The sequence below is a fragment of the Macaca nemestrina genome, chromosome 5 (genome assembly GCF_043159975.1).
Source record: "Macaca nemestrina isolate mMacNem1 chromosome 5, mMacNem.hap1, whole genome shotgun sequence".
NCBI classification, from domain to species: Eukaryota; Metazoa; Chordata; class Mammalia; order Primates; family Cercopithecidae; genus Macaca; species Macaca nemestrina.
The window spans coordinates 74582957-74599639 of record NC_092129.1 but is presented as its reverse complement, the minus strand read 5'-3'; the positions used below and the strand labels follow the sequence as shown (position 1 = coordinate 74599639).

Genomic DNA, 16683 nt, shown 5'->3' with positions numbered 1-16683 from the left:
GATGGAAGAGTCATCCAGCGTGGATTTCCAAAAACATGTGTACGTTTCAGGAATCAATGAGAAGCACATTTTGATGTAAAACAGACGCAGATTCAAATTATTCCTCTGCCACCTACTCAAGAACCCTTCCTCTCAAATTCCTGGTCCCCCTCCAGCATACAAAAGCACATCCTATACATATCTCCAACCATTCATCTGTCCAAGCCAGGAACCTGGGAATCAGCCTTGACACCTTCCTTTCCCTCCCCACCCCACCTGTTCCCACCCATCACCAAGAACTGTCTTTGCAAATACCTCACAAACACGTTTCTCACCATGTGTACCACTGCCACCCTGGCCTCCCCATTATTTCACACCAGAATTACTATAATACCCTCTTAACCACTTTCCTTTCTCACACTCTGACTCCTCTCCCATTTGCTCTCCCCACTACACCTAGATTGACTATTCATCTCATCAAGGAATGCATTCCCTTAAAACCTGTGAATGCAATGCCTATCATTTCTAAAAATCAAACTCTATCCCAGCCTACACCATCTTACAAGATGTGCCACCTCTCCTTCTCCAGTCATCTCCTGTGTACAGCAGACCTGCTTGCAGATTCTCAGATACTCCCAGCTCCTACACCAGGGCCTTTGCACATGCTTTCTCTTTGGACTACTTAACACCCATGTATCTTTCATTACTCAGCTTCACCATCAGAACCACCAGGTGTGTGCTCCCTGACCTTTACCTTTCCCTCATATCTCTCCTCATGTCTACTGGCCCATGGTCAGATCTGGTCACCCTGTGCTAGCTTCTCCTATACTGAACGTTTTGTTTTTTCCTGCAGAGACTTTATTACAGGTTGTGATCATACATTGACATATGGTTATTATTGGCTAATGTCTGTCTTCTGCCATGGACTATAAGCTACATGTGGGGAGTGTCCACATTTGCTGTGCTCACCATTTGGATCTAAGTGCTTAGCACAAAGCACAGGTCACCAAATTCTTGTTCAATAGCATACAGAACTATGTAGCTGTGAGCAAATTACTTAAACTTTCCCAGTTTCTCTTTTTCTCAACTGTCAAAAAAAAAGGGCGGGGGGTAGTGGGGGGAGCAATACTGCCTCAAAGGTTTTTGTCAGGCTTAACTACAATCAGCTATGTAAACAGAATAGGCTCGTTTACTCGATACACGGTAGCTATTCCTGCTATTACTCCCTATAATATGCTGTGGGCCATCAGAATTTGTCCTCATTTTCAAATTGTTTCTAGTCCTGTAAAAAAGGAAAACATTCACACAAATAATTAAAACACTATAGGATAAGAGTCTATCACATTACCAAACAGGAGGCCCTACCTAACAGGCTTTGGCCTTTGCAAATGTGAAGTCGCCGACATTCAGGATACCTTCTATCATCTCTCCTTTAGGGACCATCAGGATCCTGCTGCTTGGATCACAAGCATGCCATTATCAAGAGACTGGCTCAAACACCATCTCCTCAGCATAGACCTTCGTGATGCTGCCAAGAAGAATTAACACCTTTTTCATCCCATGTCCTCCAGCAGTGTGTGTCTGTGTGTGTGTGTGTTGTGTGTGTATCCCTATTAAGAAATTAAAGTTCCTCAAAGACAAGAATCGTGTTTTTTATTTCTATATTCCTGACCAAATCAACTACAATAAATGCCCAATTAAGTTTCATTGAATGAATGAATGAATGAATGAAAAGGAAATAAAATTAAACACACAACAGTGGATATGTAGAAGAGACAAGCACAGCAAGAGTAACTAGGCTGCCCCAGGGAGGCAGTATGCAAGTCCAGAACCTCGCTTATGTTCAGAAGGCTTTCAAAAGACAGATCAAAGGAAGTGGAGCCTGGGCAAGAGGCAGCCCTAGTCTGTTTACTCTTCAATCACTTTGTAACTTACCTGCTGCCCCCACCCCTAGGTCTGCTTTGACATAAGATCTTTAAATGTTGAGGTGGGAAGGGGGGAATCACTTAACTGCTATCTGATTCCTCATCTGTAAAATAGAGCTACTGACACTGACCTTCCTCATAGAGCTATTGTGTGGGATAATCAATTAATAATTGCAGAATCCTTTGAGAGTATAAAGTGCAACATAAATGCTAAGCATAATTTCCATACAGTCTCTGCTGGCTCTTCTCAAGCACATTCCGGCCGACCTTGGTGCCTTTGATCTGCTGTTATCACCTGCAATAGAGCAAACAATGCCTTTGTATCATTAAGCAAATGCATAATGAATGGTATTCATTGTTAAAGATTACTTAGCAATATAACTTGGTTTTTTTTGTTTTTTTTGGTTTTTTTGTTTTTTTGCCTTTTGAATGGGAACATCCACCGATGACAGGATTATGTAAGCTAATAGCTAATGTGTCAAAGGAAAGGAGAGAAAAGAAACAGCCATGGCAACCGGGGCAATAGGACGGCAATAGGACCCAGGCTTTGGCCTTCAGAAGAAAACTGTATCCACCTAGCAAAACTAGGATAAAGAGTAACTTGGAGAAAACCAGAGGGGATGGTGAACAGAAAAGTCGACAATGGGAAATGGCAGACTGTGGCCTAGGCATCCTCCGGCTGTCAGATCTCGGCTTATTTTATGAGACATAATCTGCCATCTTCAGGAGTGTAAACCTGGGCTGTCATTGTCCTCTTCCTCAAGTCTCTGGGTTCTTCCCTTCATGCTCGCCGGTGCTTTGGTGGGAAGATTGTGTTTTTCTTTGAATATCACCTTTTCTAAGGATAGAGGCAGGTGGCACTATGATCAGAGAACCTTTATCCTCCTCTGCATTCCTCCCCGATGCTCGATGCTCAGCTCTTCCCAGAGAAATGGCCCTCAACCCAATGCAGGGGCAATCGCTAGCCTCAGGAACAATCACCCCAAGATTCTCAAGGTAAGTGAGACAGCCTGAGAAAGACCACCTCCTCCCATAAAATGCGAAAAAGCTCACAACTTGTTCATTGGTTCATTTGATTTAATGCCAAAAGGTTGGAACAGTATTACAATTCCCTTAAGTGTTCCTTTGAGATTTAGACAAAAGAAACAACAAATGTTTGCTGCTTTGGTTTAGATTTTTTAAGTTTAGACTTCAGTACTCTAGCACAGTCTTAAGGCATTTGGTAATTCTACAAGTTTAATTTTTAAATGTTAGAGTTAACTTTTATGTCACGTTTCTCAAAAACTATATGAATTTACAAGGTACTCCTCTTCCTATATTCCTTTAAATAATACCCAAAACACAACTCTCATATACCCTTCTAAGTTTTACTGCCTTGACTACAGGGATTTTATGTCTCTTATTTGGCATTGCTGTTTATTGTCACTTCCCCCATAATTCTGGTTTTTGCTGGCCTGTTTTTTTATTTTATCCTTTTGAAAGTCTTTCTTCACCATGCTAAGTCAAACTTTGAAACTTGATAAACGCCACAAAATTTTTCTTAACATGGAACAAGATCGCCACCCAGTGGCCATGCTGAGCTTCACTCTATGCATTTTTCCAGATTTTTCCCCTCACATTTTTATTTATCTGGACGGCAGAACAGAGGCGTCCTTAAAGAATAGCCCAGCCCCTTCATTTTTCTGAGGAGAAAATTAAAGGTCAGAAAGGTTAATATCTGGTCAAGTCCACAATACCACAATAAGACCCCTGCCTTAGGACAGGCTTCAGTCCTCATGTTTTCAACGACTACCTCAGAACTGGAGGTGACCTTCAGGATCAGCCAATCCAAGCCCTCTATCGTACAGATGAGGAAACTGAGGCACAGAGAAGAAAAATGGCTTCTCAGGGTTTATGGAGCTGACTAAACGGGACAAAACCCAGCTTTATTAACACTTAGCCTGATGTTCATTCTCCTACTTAGACCAATCTCATTTTAAATATTTTATTTTCCCCTTTGGATTATCATAATTCCAGTCTTTAATAGATGACCACAGTAGATAAGCATAAAATGGCCAGCCCTTGCCTTCCTCAAAATGAATAAAGTTATGCAAGGGGAACCCTCAGAAAGGTAAAATTCATTTTCATTAATGAACTGTTCATTGTTGGTATATCCAAAAATATTTCACCACTTTTGTTTATACTTAGGAGGTGATAGACTTAATTAAAGGCAATTAGAAATTCTAACTATGCCTTCTTTCCGTTTAAAGAGAACACTCGGCCGGGCGCGGTGACTCACACCTGTAATCCCAGCACTTTGGGAGGCTGAGGCGGGCAGATCATGAGGTCAGGAGATCGAGACGATCCTGGCTAACATGGTGAAATATGTCTCTACTGAAAATACAAAAAATTAGCCAGGCGAGGTGGCGGGTGCCTGTAGTCTCAGCTACTCAGGAGGCTGAGGCAGGAGTATGGTATGAATCCAGGAGGCGGAGCTTGCAGTGAACCGAGATGGGCCACTGCACTCCAGCCTGGGTGACAGAGTGAGACTCCGTCTCAAAAAAAAAAAAAAAAAGAGAATACTCATGTCTGGTTCAAAATGTCTTGATTCTAGAATTTCAATAGTTGGATTTGAACACTTCCTTTGGCAAGTTAGGGATGACTTCACATTGTCCACTAACTTCAAAGTCCTCTTAATGACATGAGAAAGATCCACAATATTGAAGATTTCTTATCACTCTAAATAATTTTGAGTTCCTAAACTTGGAGGTGAATAAGATTCACAGAAGGTAGCAGATGCTGTCTGGCTTTGCCCCACCCCAGATCCGCATGGTCCTCCTGAGTTCACCTGCAGTTGTGGTCCCAGGCAAACTGACAGCTCCCCACCTCCCCTGCTGTCTTCCATGCCTGAGGGCTTTGGAGCCTTCCCAACTTCTGGTGGGACAATGCTGAGTTGGGCTGCACACAGTTTTTCAAAAGATCCCCTGGGATTGAGCCCCAGCTGCCCTGGAGCCCTAACATGAAACTACTCCCTAATCCCTGGAATTGGCCTATCTCCTTTTCCCACGGCGTTTTCCCCACTTCCTCACTTGTGCTTCCTGGGATCACCTCTCCAAGAGGGGCAATTAAACAAACAACCTGCATCCACACCCTTGCCTCAGGGCCTGATTTTCAGGGGATACAAACAACTGACTCTGCATTGTAGAGAAGCTCTGTTTTGCCTTGATGTCACAACTTGTCTCTAATAATGGTGTCCCAAGAGGTGGTTCAGTCTGGCCTTTCTCCCTGTATACAAGCAGATTAACTAGGAAGCATGAGAAGTTGAAATGTTAGGGCCTTTCACTTGAACAAGCCATTTTCAAGCCTTGGGAAGGGCTCTAGAAATCTAATCAAATGGTGTATGTTTTTGTAAAATTTACAAAAGCAAGACATTTTAACCCTAGTTAAAAAGACTAAAAAAGACCACTGTCTCTTTTCAGGTTGTATTCTGGTGACGGAGAGCACTTTGGGAATCTGGCTAAAGGGGAAATTCAGTTAGAAATACACATTTTAACTGAAATTTGGCAAGATGTTTCAGAACATTTCAGTAAAATAAATGTAAAATTACAGACTCCTGTTGGGAGAATATGGAGTGTTCTTTCTGCTATCTTTAAATCAAATATTTAAAGAACTAAGAGAAAATGTCAATAAGAAAGTAATAGAGTAAGACACAAAAGCAACAGAGTGAGCAATAAAATCAATAGAAATTATTTCAATATCAAGAAGTAAATTGCAACAAAAACATTCAGCATCTCAAACGCAGTCAGAAGAATAGAGTAAAAATAATGATACGCTTATGAATTACTTGATAACCCAAATTAATAAACACAAGTGAATCATATGAATACACTGGAAAAAAATAAATACCCCAATTTTTTGACACCAAATATTGTTATCAATGAATAAAATATAAACTCACAATACATCACCACAACGAGTACACCTATGACAAATTGGTTAATGAGTGTCATTAATTCAAAGTATTCAACATAGGATAATGCACTAGAAAGCTTGAAATGCCTTGAAAACAAACAGATCATATGTGCAAAAAACTTAATAGAGGTTTTCCAAATTTGAGAGCAATCCTAACAGTTTATATGACATTGCCAGCTATGAGTTGTGAAAGCTATAAGAAATGTTTCTAAATTATCAAAAATAAAAACCAAACTGTAATCAATCATGGTAGAAGAAAGATGAAATTGTCTTTCTATTCTCTCTATGGAATATATTCCTAAAACATTATCATGTGAAGATGAAACTGAAGAGTTTGCTTTCAGAAATGGAAGGGAAAAATTATCAAAGAAGTCTGAAAGTAGGAAATTCGATTAAATATTAGGCTACATAAAATAAAATTTCTTTGTTTACTTTTACAATAAAAAATAGTCCATTACTTTTCAGGATGTTGTTGTTTGTGCTCTTTGTCATTAAGTATCTGTCATTTCTTGTCAGTCCTTTTCTTATTCCAAATAAATGGTTTTGATAATTAATTTTACATTTATAATGGTGTATTCTTTTCTTAAAGAAAGCCTCCTAAATTATATAAGCTTCCAGGACCATTTCTTCCCAAAGTTTCCTCTAACAGTGAAGGCCTTTCTCCTGTAACAAAAAAAAAGAAGCAAAATGCTCTCTGTTCCACTTAATACACAAGAAAAAGACATGGACCACAAGACTCCCAAAAAGTCAGTGCATCTAAGAATGGGAAAATAGTATACAACCTTTCTCACAGGACACGAATCATGATATTTTACAATAAATTAAGTTGAGAGTATATACATTTAAATTACATGCCTACCACATTTCTTAGTGACCGGCACTGCTAGTGGTTCCCAAACTTAAAAAGCAAACCAAAAAAGTCTGTCATCTGAGTTACAAAGATAGTCATGGCAAGTGAATGAAGGAAAACTGACAGAGATAATGGATCAGTATACCACGTTACACTTCTTAGGCTTAGGGATTAATAAGAAAGTAAGACAGTGTTTTACAAATGGCAGGTCATAACCTATTATTGGGCAGTAATAATTATTATAATAAATTGTAACGATCACTTTTTTAAAGTCAAATAGTTTAGAAAATAGTTTGTAAAAGATTGCATCACACATACAGAGTGTTTTTTTAAGTGTGTGTGTGGGTGGGTGTGTGTATATATAGGGTTACAATGTAAAAGGCATTTCTTACTGTGGGTCATGGTCTAAAAAGTTTGAAAAATACATATGAGAAATAAAGGGTTGGGGCCAGGCATGGTGGCTCACGCCTGTAATCCCAGCACTTCGGGAGGCTGAGGTGGGTGCAACACTTGAGGTCAGGAGTTTTCAAGACCAGCCTGCCTGGCCAACAGGGTGAAACCCCATCTCTACTAAAAACACAAAAATTAGCTGGGTGTGGTAGCACATGCCTGTAATCCCAGCTACTGGGGAGGCTGAGGCAGGAGAATTGCTTGAACCTGGGAGGCAGAGATTGCAGGGAGCTGAGATTGCACCATTGCACTCCAGACTGGGTGAAGAAGCGAGACTCTGTCTCAAAACCAAAAAACCAAAAAAAAAAAAAAAAAAAAAGATTGGCTGCAGATTGAAGCACAAGAGAATACGAATAACAGGGACAGTTACAAAAACTTGGTTTGGCAATCTGCAACAAATCATTTCTAAATTCATTGGAATTTGGGAGGCATTTTTCCTATAGAAATAGGAAGTCATTAAAATTTGCTTTTGTAGTTTCACCTAGGTATCCAATCATGACTGAAACATAGTTTAAACTAAAAATAAACTAAATTTTAAACTAAAAACAGTTTAAGCCATAATTGGATTCCTACGTGAAACTACAAAAGCCTATTTAACTCATAAGTAATATATATGTTATAATACGATATGCTATGATAGGGTGTGATGTTGATATATTATGACATGATATAATACAGCATAATGCAAGATAAATGAACTATTGCAGTTATTATAGATTCCTAGGCCGGCACTCTTCTTTCCTTCCCAATAGTCCCTACCATTTATAAGACTATTAAGCAAATCATTTTGAAGATAACCTAAAATTACAGGATTTCCATCACAACATAATGTATATAATTTCACAACACCATTTAACATTTTTATTATAATTCAAGATTTTATATTTTGCACCTCCACTTGATTTGGTATAATTGCTACCTAAACCTTTCTGCTGGATTAGAACCACTGACCCTTCCTTACTCCCATCCCCAAAAAGAACAAGAAAGGTGTCGAATAGGCCTAAAATGAATAGTTTTGAAATGGACAATAGTAAGATCAAATGATGCACTTGTGTTAAGGTATAATATTTATAATTCTGTCCTGAAGATAACTCTCCAGTGTTAAAACTGTCAATGCCTCTAAATAATGAAGCAAAAGAATAAAGACTTAATATGCAACGGCCAAGCTCAATAAAAATCTGCAGAAGGAAAAATCATCTTTCATGAAAGCTACAGAATAATAAATGAGCAGTAATCTTCTGAGCTTACTGTGTCATATGTTACAACAATAAGGGAACTATATCCTGATGGTTATTTCATTTCAATATCATAAGAACATTTATTTTAATATCATACAATTTATATGTTGATTATATATAGCTAGATCTATGTCTACTAGATGAGCATGTTCACACAGGAAGAGGGAAGGAGAAGAGAATTACGAATTTATGAAATAACTTTAGTGTTAGGCACTATATTTGGTCCATTACATGCATTGTCTTATGAAGTATAATGAGACATAATACATATTTTGTAATGCTATAAGGCATCTGTTACTATTCTCATGCTGCAGTCAAAGCAGCTACATTGGTTTTCTGGGGCTGACGTAACAAATTACCATAGATTTAGTGGCTCAGAACAACACAAGTGTGTTATCCTGCCATTCAGTCATTTAGAAGTCTGAAATGGCTCTCACTGAGTTCGTATCAAGATGTCAGCAGGGCTGCCTTCCTTTCTGGAGGCTCTAGGGGAGAATCAATTTTCTTGCCTTTTCCAGCTTCCGGAGGATGCTCAACCTTCTTGCCTCTTGAACCTCCTCCACCGTCTTCCTCCATCTGCAAAGCCAGCAACATCAGGCCAAGTCCCTCTCACACTGTCATCTCTCTGGCTCTGTCTTCCAGTTCTCTTTTCCACTTTTAAGGACTCGTGATTGCAATGGGCTCACCCGCATAATCCAGGATCATTTCCCTGTCTTAAAGTTAGCTGACTGGCAACCTACACTCCATCTGCAACCTTAATTCCCCTTTGCCATGTAACCTCACATATTCACATTTTCCAGAGATTAGAATGTGAACATCTTTGGGGGCCATTTTTGTGCTTACCACAAAAACTAAGTTCCAAAAAGATTAGGTAGCTTGCCCAAGGTCACAGAAGTAAAAGGAAGATGGAGCCTGGCTTTTTACCCAAGTTTTCTTAACTCCAGCCCCCCTGCTCTATTCAATACAGTTTGCTGTGCAGTTTGTGTCTAAAACTGGCAACAATCTCCATGGTTTGGGTCTCATCAGGAATCATATCTTGGTGCCCCTTGTGTATCAGTCACCCTGCTAGTGCTGCATACACAAAGATGAATAAAATACACCGTTTTATTTGAAGAGCTAAGAGTCTGACAAAGGAGGCACTGAAATTATATTATATTATAATGCAGTATGTGATGATGCAAGTTTCTATATTGCAAAATGCAACATGGATTCTGCTGGGTTCCTGAATGTAGCAGAACTGGACCTCAGAGTGGAAGGGATCAGGGCCAGAGTGGAGAGCATGACAAGAAGGTGGTCAGTAAATATTGAAAAGTTTCTCACAAGGAGTCACACTTGTGTTGGGCCCAGAAAACGAATAGGATTTCGCCCAACAAAGCAGATAGAGTTGCAGAGGCATTCTTGTGGAGTAGCAGGTCTCAGGATATACTAAGGAAATAAAGGAAGGCATGACAGAAATGCAACTAGAAAGGAATTTAGACCCAGATTGTGTCAGACCTTGAGTGGCACAATAAGAGGTCTGAACATTCTCCCTGTAAGTGGTAAAAAAGGAACCAGGAAAAACTTTAAGCCAAAGAGGAGCATAAGCTGGAGAAAGAGAGCTGATTTAGAAATATAAGCTTCTTAGAAAGGCTACTGTGATGGCTTCATGATAGGGGTTCTTGGGAAGAAATATAAGATGGTCTACAAAAAGATCTACCCAGGACTTTTAAAAGTTTGAAAACAGCTATAATTTTTTGGAGTTTCATATTCTTATAGAAAATAAAATGTACCCTAACTAATCAGAGGAAGTCATTTTCATTCATTTATTTAGCAAATACGTATTAAATATCCATTGTGTATCAGAATTTTTCTAAGTGAACAATTGGTTCACTTTAGTGAACAAATAGATACTGCCTTGTTTTCATGGATCCTACATTTTAGTAGAGAAGACAGACATATACTCAGAAAAACAAACAAGCAACATAAATAATAATGAAAATCAAGGGTAGTTGTACCAAAGGGGGCACACAAGACTGAGACAAAGAGTCGCAGAACAGGTATTGAGATCCCTGAGTAGAAACAGGACTGACTGATGCTTAGTCTGAATGTACCAGAATGGCCATATTATACTTGTTACAATATTGAATTAGGACACAGCCACACCTGCCAAAAATGGATGCTCCCAGGATCCCCAAAATACCTGCCACTGGTGCCTGAGCCACATTGGATTCTCCCTTAAGACTTCCTAGAAGTCCTCATAATCCACCAACCAAAGAGTTAATGCTTGGCCTGAGGGTCTAGATCTACCTCCAGCTCTGTGACCTCTGGCATTTTTTCTGATTGTTAGACATTGGCTGTCACCTTTCGGTAGGTCAGTTAGCAAAGACATTGATAGAGAAAAAGAGGAGCCCTGTGTACCCTGAACCTGAACCTGTTCTACTAAGATGGAACCTTTGGAAGAAATCTGTTGATGTGACACTTAAGACTATGCTTAAAAAAAAAAAATTGAGGAAGCAATAGAAAAGCAAAACCTCAAGGTTAGCTTGTCAAAGGTCAAATTAGGTCCTTCTCTTGTTAGAATTTGTCAAGAAAAGCTCCAGTTGAAAAGGTCACCTTGAAGTCGAGACGGAAAAAGAAAAGGCGATAGCCAGCTGAAGAGTGGGAGGTGATCATCCCAGGCAGAGAAAACTGCATATGCAAGGAAGAGAGGAAGCAAGCACTTGGCATGTTTGAGGAACTGAAAGAGGACCGGCAGGGCCACAGCTTATCTTCGGGAAGGTGGATCTAAATGAGGTTGGACATAGGTTTTTTAGGCCATAGCGAGGGATTACATTTTTATTTTAAATGCAATTGGGAGTCCCCTGAAGGGTTGTATGCAGATAAGTGAAGTGATCCAATTTCCACTTTTAAAGCTCATTTTGCTGCTGAATATAAATGTATTATAGAACAAGACTGAAAGCGGTTGCGGGAATGAATGTGAAGGATGCTGGCAGCAGAACTGGAGAGAAGTCAATTGTGAGATCTGTTGTCAAGACAGGATTTTGGGAATTGATGATGGTATGGGATATAGATGTTGAGGGGATGGAGAGATCATTGATGAAGGTCGTGATATCAAATAATAGATTTTCAATGTAGACAAAACAGCCTTATACTGGAAGAACATGCCATTTAGGACTTTGATAGCTAGAAAAGACATTCCGATGCCTGACTTCAAAGCTGCAAACAACAGGCTAACAATAGGGGCTAACGAAGTTGGTGACCTTAAATTGAAATCAGTGCTTATTTATCACATTAAAAATTCTAGGGCAAGTAAGAATTACACTAAATCTACTCTACTTGTGCTCTAGAAATAAATGAAACAACAAAACCTGGATGATAGTACCTCTGTTTACAGTATGGTTATCGAGTATTTTAAGTCATTGTTGAGACCTACTGCTCAGGAAAAAAAAATCTTTAAAATGTTGCTGTTCACTGATAACACATCTGGCCACTCAAGAGCTCTGATGGAGATACACAAGGAGATTAATATTGTTTTCATGCTTGCTAGCATGACATCCATTCTGCAGCCCATGAATCAAAGAGTACTTTAAGAAACACATTTTGTAAGGGTATGGCTACCCTAGATTGTAATTCCTTTGATAGATCTGGGCAAAATAAATTGAAAACCTTCTACAAAGGATTTACCATTCTAGATGACATTAAGAACATTCATGACTCATGGAGGCTACAATATCAACATTAACAGAAGTTTGGAAGAAGCGGTTTCTAACTCTCATGGATGATTTTGGGGGGCTCAAGACTTCAGTAGAGAAAGTAATGGCAGATGTGGTAGAAGTAGCAAGAGAAATGGAATTAGAAGTGAGCCTAAATATATGACTGAATTTCTGCAATCTCATGTTAAAACTTGAACGAATGAGGAGTTGCTTCTTAGGAATTAACAAAGAAAGTGGTTTCCTGAGATGGAATCTACTCCTGTAGAATACTGCTCCTGTGAAAATACTGTGAACATTGTTGAAATGCCAACAAAAGATTTAGAATATTACACAAACTTAGTCGATAAAGCAGTGGCAGAGTTTGAAAGGACTCATTCCAATTTTGAAAGAAGTTCTACCGTGGGTAAAATGCATTGTATGCTACAGAAAAATCTTTCACAAAAAGAGTTAAAAGATGTAGTAAACTTCACTGTCTTATTTTAAGAAACCACCACCCTGATCAGTTAGCTCCATCAAGTCAAGGCAAGACTCTCTACAAGCAAAAAGATTAACATTCACTGAAGCCTCAGATGACCGTTAGCATTTTTTTAGCTATAAGGTATTTTAAATTAAGGTATGTACATATTTTTTGTAGACATAATGCTATTGCACACTTAATAGACAACAATAGAATGTAAACATACCTTTCATATGCACTGTGAAACCAAAAACTTCATCTGTCTCACTTTATGGAGATATTCACTTTATTTTGGTGGTCTGGTACTGAACCTATAGTATCTCAAAGGTTTGCCTATATAATAAAGGCTAATTATTTTATAATGCTGTTAGCATATTTTCTTCATTCACAAAAAGGTTTGCTTACTGTATAGGAAAAAGCTCTACCCATAGCTCCCTGAGTCAAACGAGTTGCCCATCCTCAACACCTCATTAGAATACGTGATAGTAATTCACAGACCTTTGGGGACAATGAGCAGGCTTTCAAATACTGCTTGAAATAGGGATAAACACTATATTTTCAAAAATAGTGTAAGTGTTCCATGGTTCCCTCAGGCAATTAGCTGGTTTTGTTGCCATAAGTTGTCCTACTTCTATCCCCACAGAATAAGCATTTGGTCTGTCTGCTCAGAGTTATCACGTTTTTCCTTTTTCCCTCTAGGTAGGTCACTAGATTCCTTTGTGAACAGTGGGCATCAAAGAGCCATTAAAACAAAAAAACCCAAATTTGTGCGAAATGCAGCTCTTAATATTTCTCTGGAGCATTGAATCATATTATATGTAATTATAAAATACTATCAGAAAAGGGCACTTTACATACCATAATAGTCATTTTATAAAGTTCAATTTGGCAATTCCAAACCACATTTAATTTTCTCTGCAAATTCCCACATGGCAGGAAGATACTGCTCTCTGCAGCTTTCAAGTCTCTTTCAGGGAACGGTAAAATGACAACCTTTTAGAATTAGCACTTTTTCTATAAATAGACACTAAATCACTTATGCCAAATACAGTCACATATGCATTTTTATTAAAATAAATACTAAAATAATAAGTAATTTTCCTATATAACCATTTTGGGATTTTATGCAAATTAGAATTCTGCAATATAGTTTAGTATGAATCATTTGTAGTTCTTCATCTTCACTGACAGGTGGGGCTAGTGATTTCTGTATTAATTATAATATTTTAGCATATTAAAATCTGTATCTAGATGAAGCAGACACTTCAAAGCTTCAAAACTGATGAAACTGCATACCTCTCTTTTAAGGGATAAAACCATTTGCATTAATATGTGAAATACACTACTAAAACACCCCCTGCTGATTTCTTAGGCTTTTGCAGGGAGTTATGCATAATTTTCTGAAAATTAAAAACCAAGGATTAGATATTTATGATGATAAAAATTGGATCTCAAAAAACTATTAAAAACTTGGAAGATTCTCCTAAGCTAGAATTTTTAACTCAGTTAAAAAATTATTTAACACGTACCAGAGGTTAATAAAAAGCATAGTGTAGACAGAAGATCTAAACTCAGTTCCACCACTTACTAGCAAAGCACTGTGCTATGGTCTGAATGTCCCCCAAAATTCATGTGCTGAAACTAAATCACCAATGTGGTAGTATATTGAGAGGGAGGCCCTGAGGGGGTGATTAATTAATTGAGGTAGAGCTCTCATAAATGGGATTAGCAACCTGATAGAGCTGGAGGGAATTAGCTAATCCCTTTTTGCCCTTCTGCCTTCGGACATGTGAGGACATGACATTCCTCTTTTCTGGGGGATGCAGCAACAAGATGCTATCTTGAGGTAGAGAGAGCAGCCTTCACAAGGCACCAAACTTGCCAGCTCCTTGACCTTGGACTTTCAGCCTCCAGAACTGTGAGAAGTATATTTCTGTCCTTTATAAATCACCCAGTCTCAGATATTTTGTTATAGCAGCAGGAATGAACTAAGACACATCTTTGTGAACCTACATCACAGAACTGAAATGAGAATTAAGTAACATAGGAAGCTTCTTTATAAATAGTAGATAATAATCTCACAAATGTCAGTTATTGAAAATGGCATAGTATAAGCCACCCATAAATTCATTTTTTTTTTTTTTTTTTTTTTTTGAGATGGAGTCTCGCTCTGCCGCCCAGGCTGGAGTGCAGTGACTGGATCTCAGCTCACTGCAAGCTCCGCCTCCCGGGTTCACGCCATTCTCCTGCCTCAGCCTCCCGAGTAGCTGGGACTACAGGCGCCCGCCACCTCGCCCGGCTAGTTTTTCGTATTTTTCAGTAGAGACGGGGTTTCACCATGTTAGCCAGGATGGTCTCGATCTCCTGACCTCGCGATCCGCCCGTCTCGGCCTCCCAAAGTGCTGGGATTACAGGCTTGAGCCACCGCGCCCGGCCATAAATTCATATTTACATCTGGGGACAAATTATCAGGCATCTACAAATTCTCCATGCAAAGGTGTTTTACTCATTTAGATTGTAGTTTGTTTTTATGTTGATGTTAATCTTTTAAAAAGCTTATGTGATTATATTTAGGGTCATCTGACTATCCTCTTTATACCTGTTAGGCAACGTGTATGTTCATGGTAGCATTAGTGCCAAATAATTCAAATTCACTTGTTTACAAGCTACTGAAAACAGATGCAGGCAGACTTAATATGTAGCTTCCATGCTCTTCCAAAAGAAAGACAAGTGACAATGGAAAAAAATTTGAACAAAGATTTGGTAATAGTTTGACTTCAGAAACTAATGGAACATCCAGTCATTAAATGGCACACTGTATCACTGGTAAGCTGAAACTTTAAAAAAAAAAAAAAAAAGGAATCTTGCCAGTTAGCACTAAGTGTAATGATTTAACAGTGTTCATCACTGTCAATTAATAAGACTATTTATATTGGTTTTGTGTATATTTATTACAATTGTTTAAATAGTTACATGAAAACTGTAAGCTTATGTTTACACCTAGATTCGTATTTCTATATATTTAAATGTTAATAAATTAACATAAATTAGCTTAAAAATAATAAGCTGACACTTGAGTGTGGCCAGTGAGATCAGAACTCAGAAAAGACACAACTCAGGTTGTCTTCTCTCTGTACTTTGCTGTCTGACTCTGGGCAAGTCAAATGACCTCACCTCCCCTATTTCTTCACAGCAAACTAAGAATAATAATTTCATTCACACAGGACCATTGCGAGGAGTACGTGAAATAATGAATACAACCGGGAATGAAAGCCTTCTCAGGTAGAGTGTGTTGTGGACAATAAGATATCTGAATCAAGAGTCTGTACTTTCAGCCTACATTTTGATGCCACGTTGGGTAAATCTCCTTACTTCTATGGTAGTCACCATTGTTTTTTAAAGTTAGGAGATTATCTCAGTTCCTTTTAAAATAGCTTTTATAGAAGGTGGTTGGGTTTTCCACTGGAATTTCAAAGTACTCCCCATTTCTGTATCATGCCCACAGTTATTTCGGTTTCCATTAGCTTTTTTTAAAACTTACTGAGGGACAAAAACGTTAAGATTCATTTGTGATCAATGCAGCAATGTCCAAATATAAGCAGGGTTAAAAGAGCAAAATTATCCCATCTATCAGAGAAACTTTAATATTTTTCTTTGCTTCGTTGTTTTATCTGGTATAATGGAAGGGCAGAACTCATATTTGAGTCTTCTCTCTGTTCTTAGCTGTAATCCTAGCAAATTAAATGACCTCTTTACACTGGCTAATTATTCATCTGCCAAACAATTATAACAGCCACCATTGATCACGTACGAGCTTACCCAATGCCATGCGTGCACTGTGTTCTCAACGTGCACACCAGGCGAACTCTCTCATTTAGTGCTCACAATTTTGAGGTGGACATTAGGTCCACTTAACCGATGAAAAAACTGAGGCTGAACAAAGTTAAAAACCTGTCATGCAGCATCTGCAGAGCGGAGGTTCTAAAAACACCTCACCGTAAGAAAGAACTGCTAACAAACAAACAATAGCTCTGCCTCTAAACACCCGCTTTTCGTCTAATATTCACAGATGGGCATTTGGAACGTCAAAGGGCCAGAAGCCCTTAGAACCTTCAGGGCTGGAGTAAAGCGGCTGCACCAA

General features: G+C 38.7%; 1 long non-coding RNA gene across 2 annotated transcripts in view; it reads right to left on the bottom strand.

The window, feature by feature from the left end:
• LOC139363335 (uncharacterized) overlaps positions 1-16683 on the bottom strand; it is an 82556-nt gene that overhangs the window by 65651 nt on the left and 222 nt on the right. For both annotated transcript variants that reach the window (XR_011623480.1, XR_011623481.1), the window contains exon 2: positions 2036-2199. This is a non-coding gene — a long non-coding RNA (uncharacterized lncRNA). The remainder of the gene's footprint in view (positions 1-2035; positions 2200-16683) is intronic.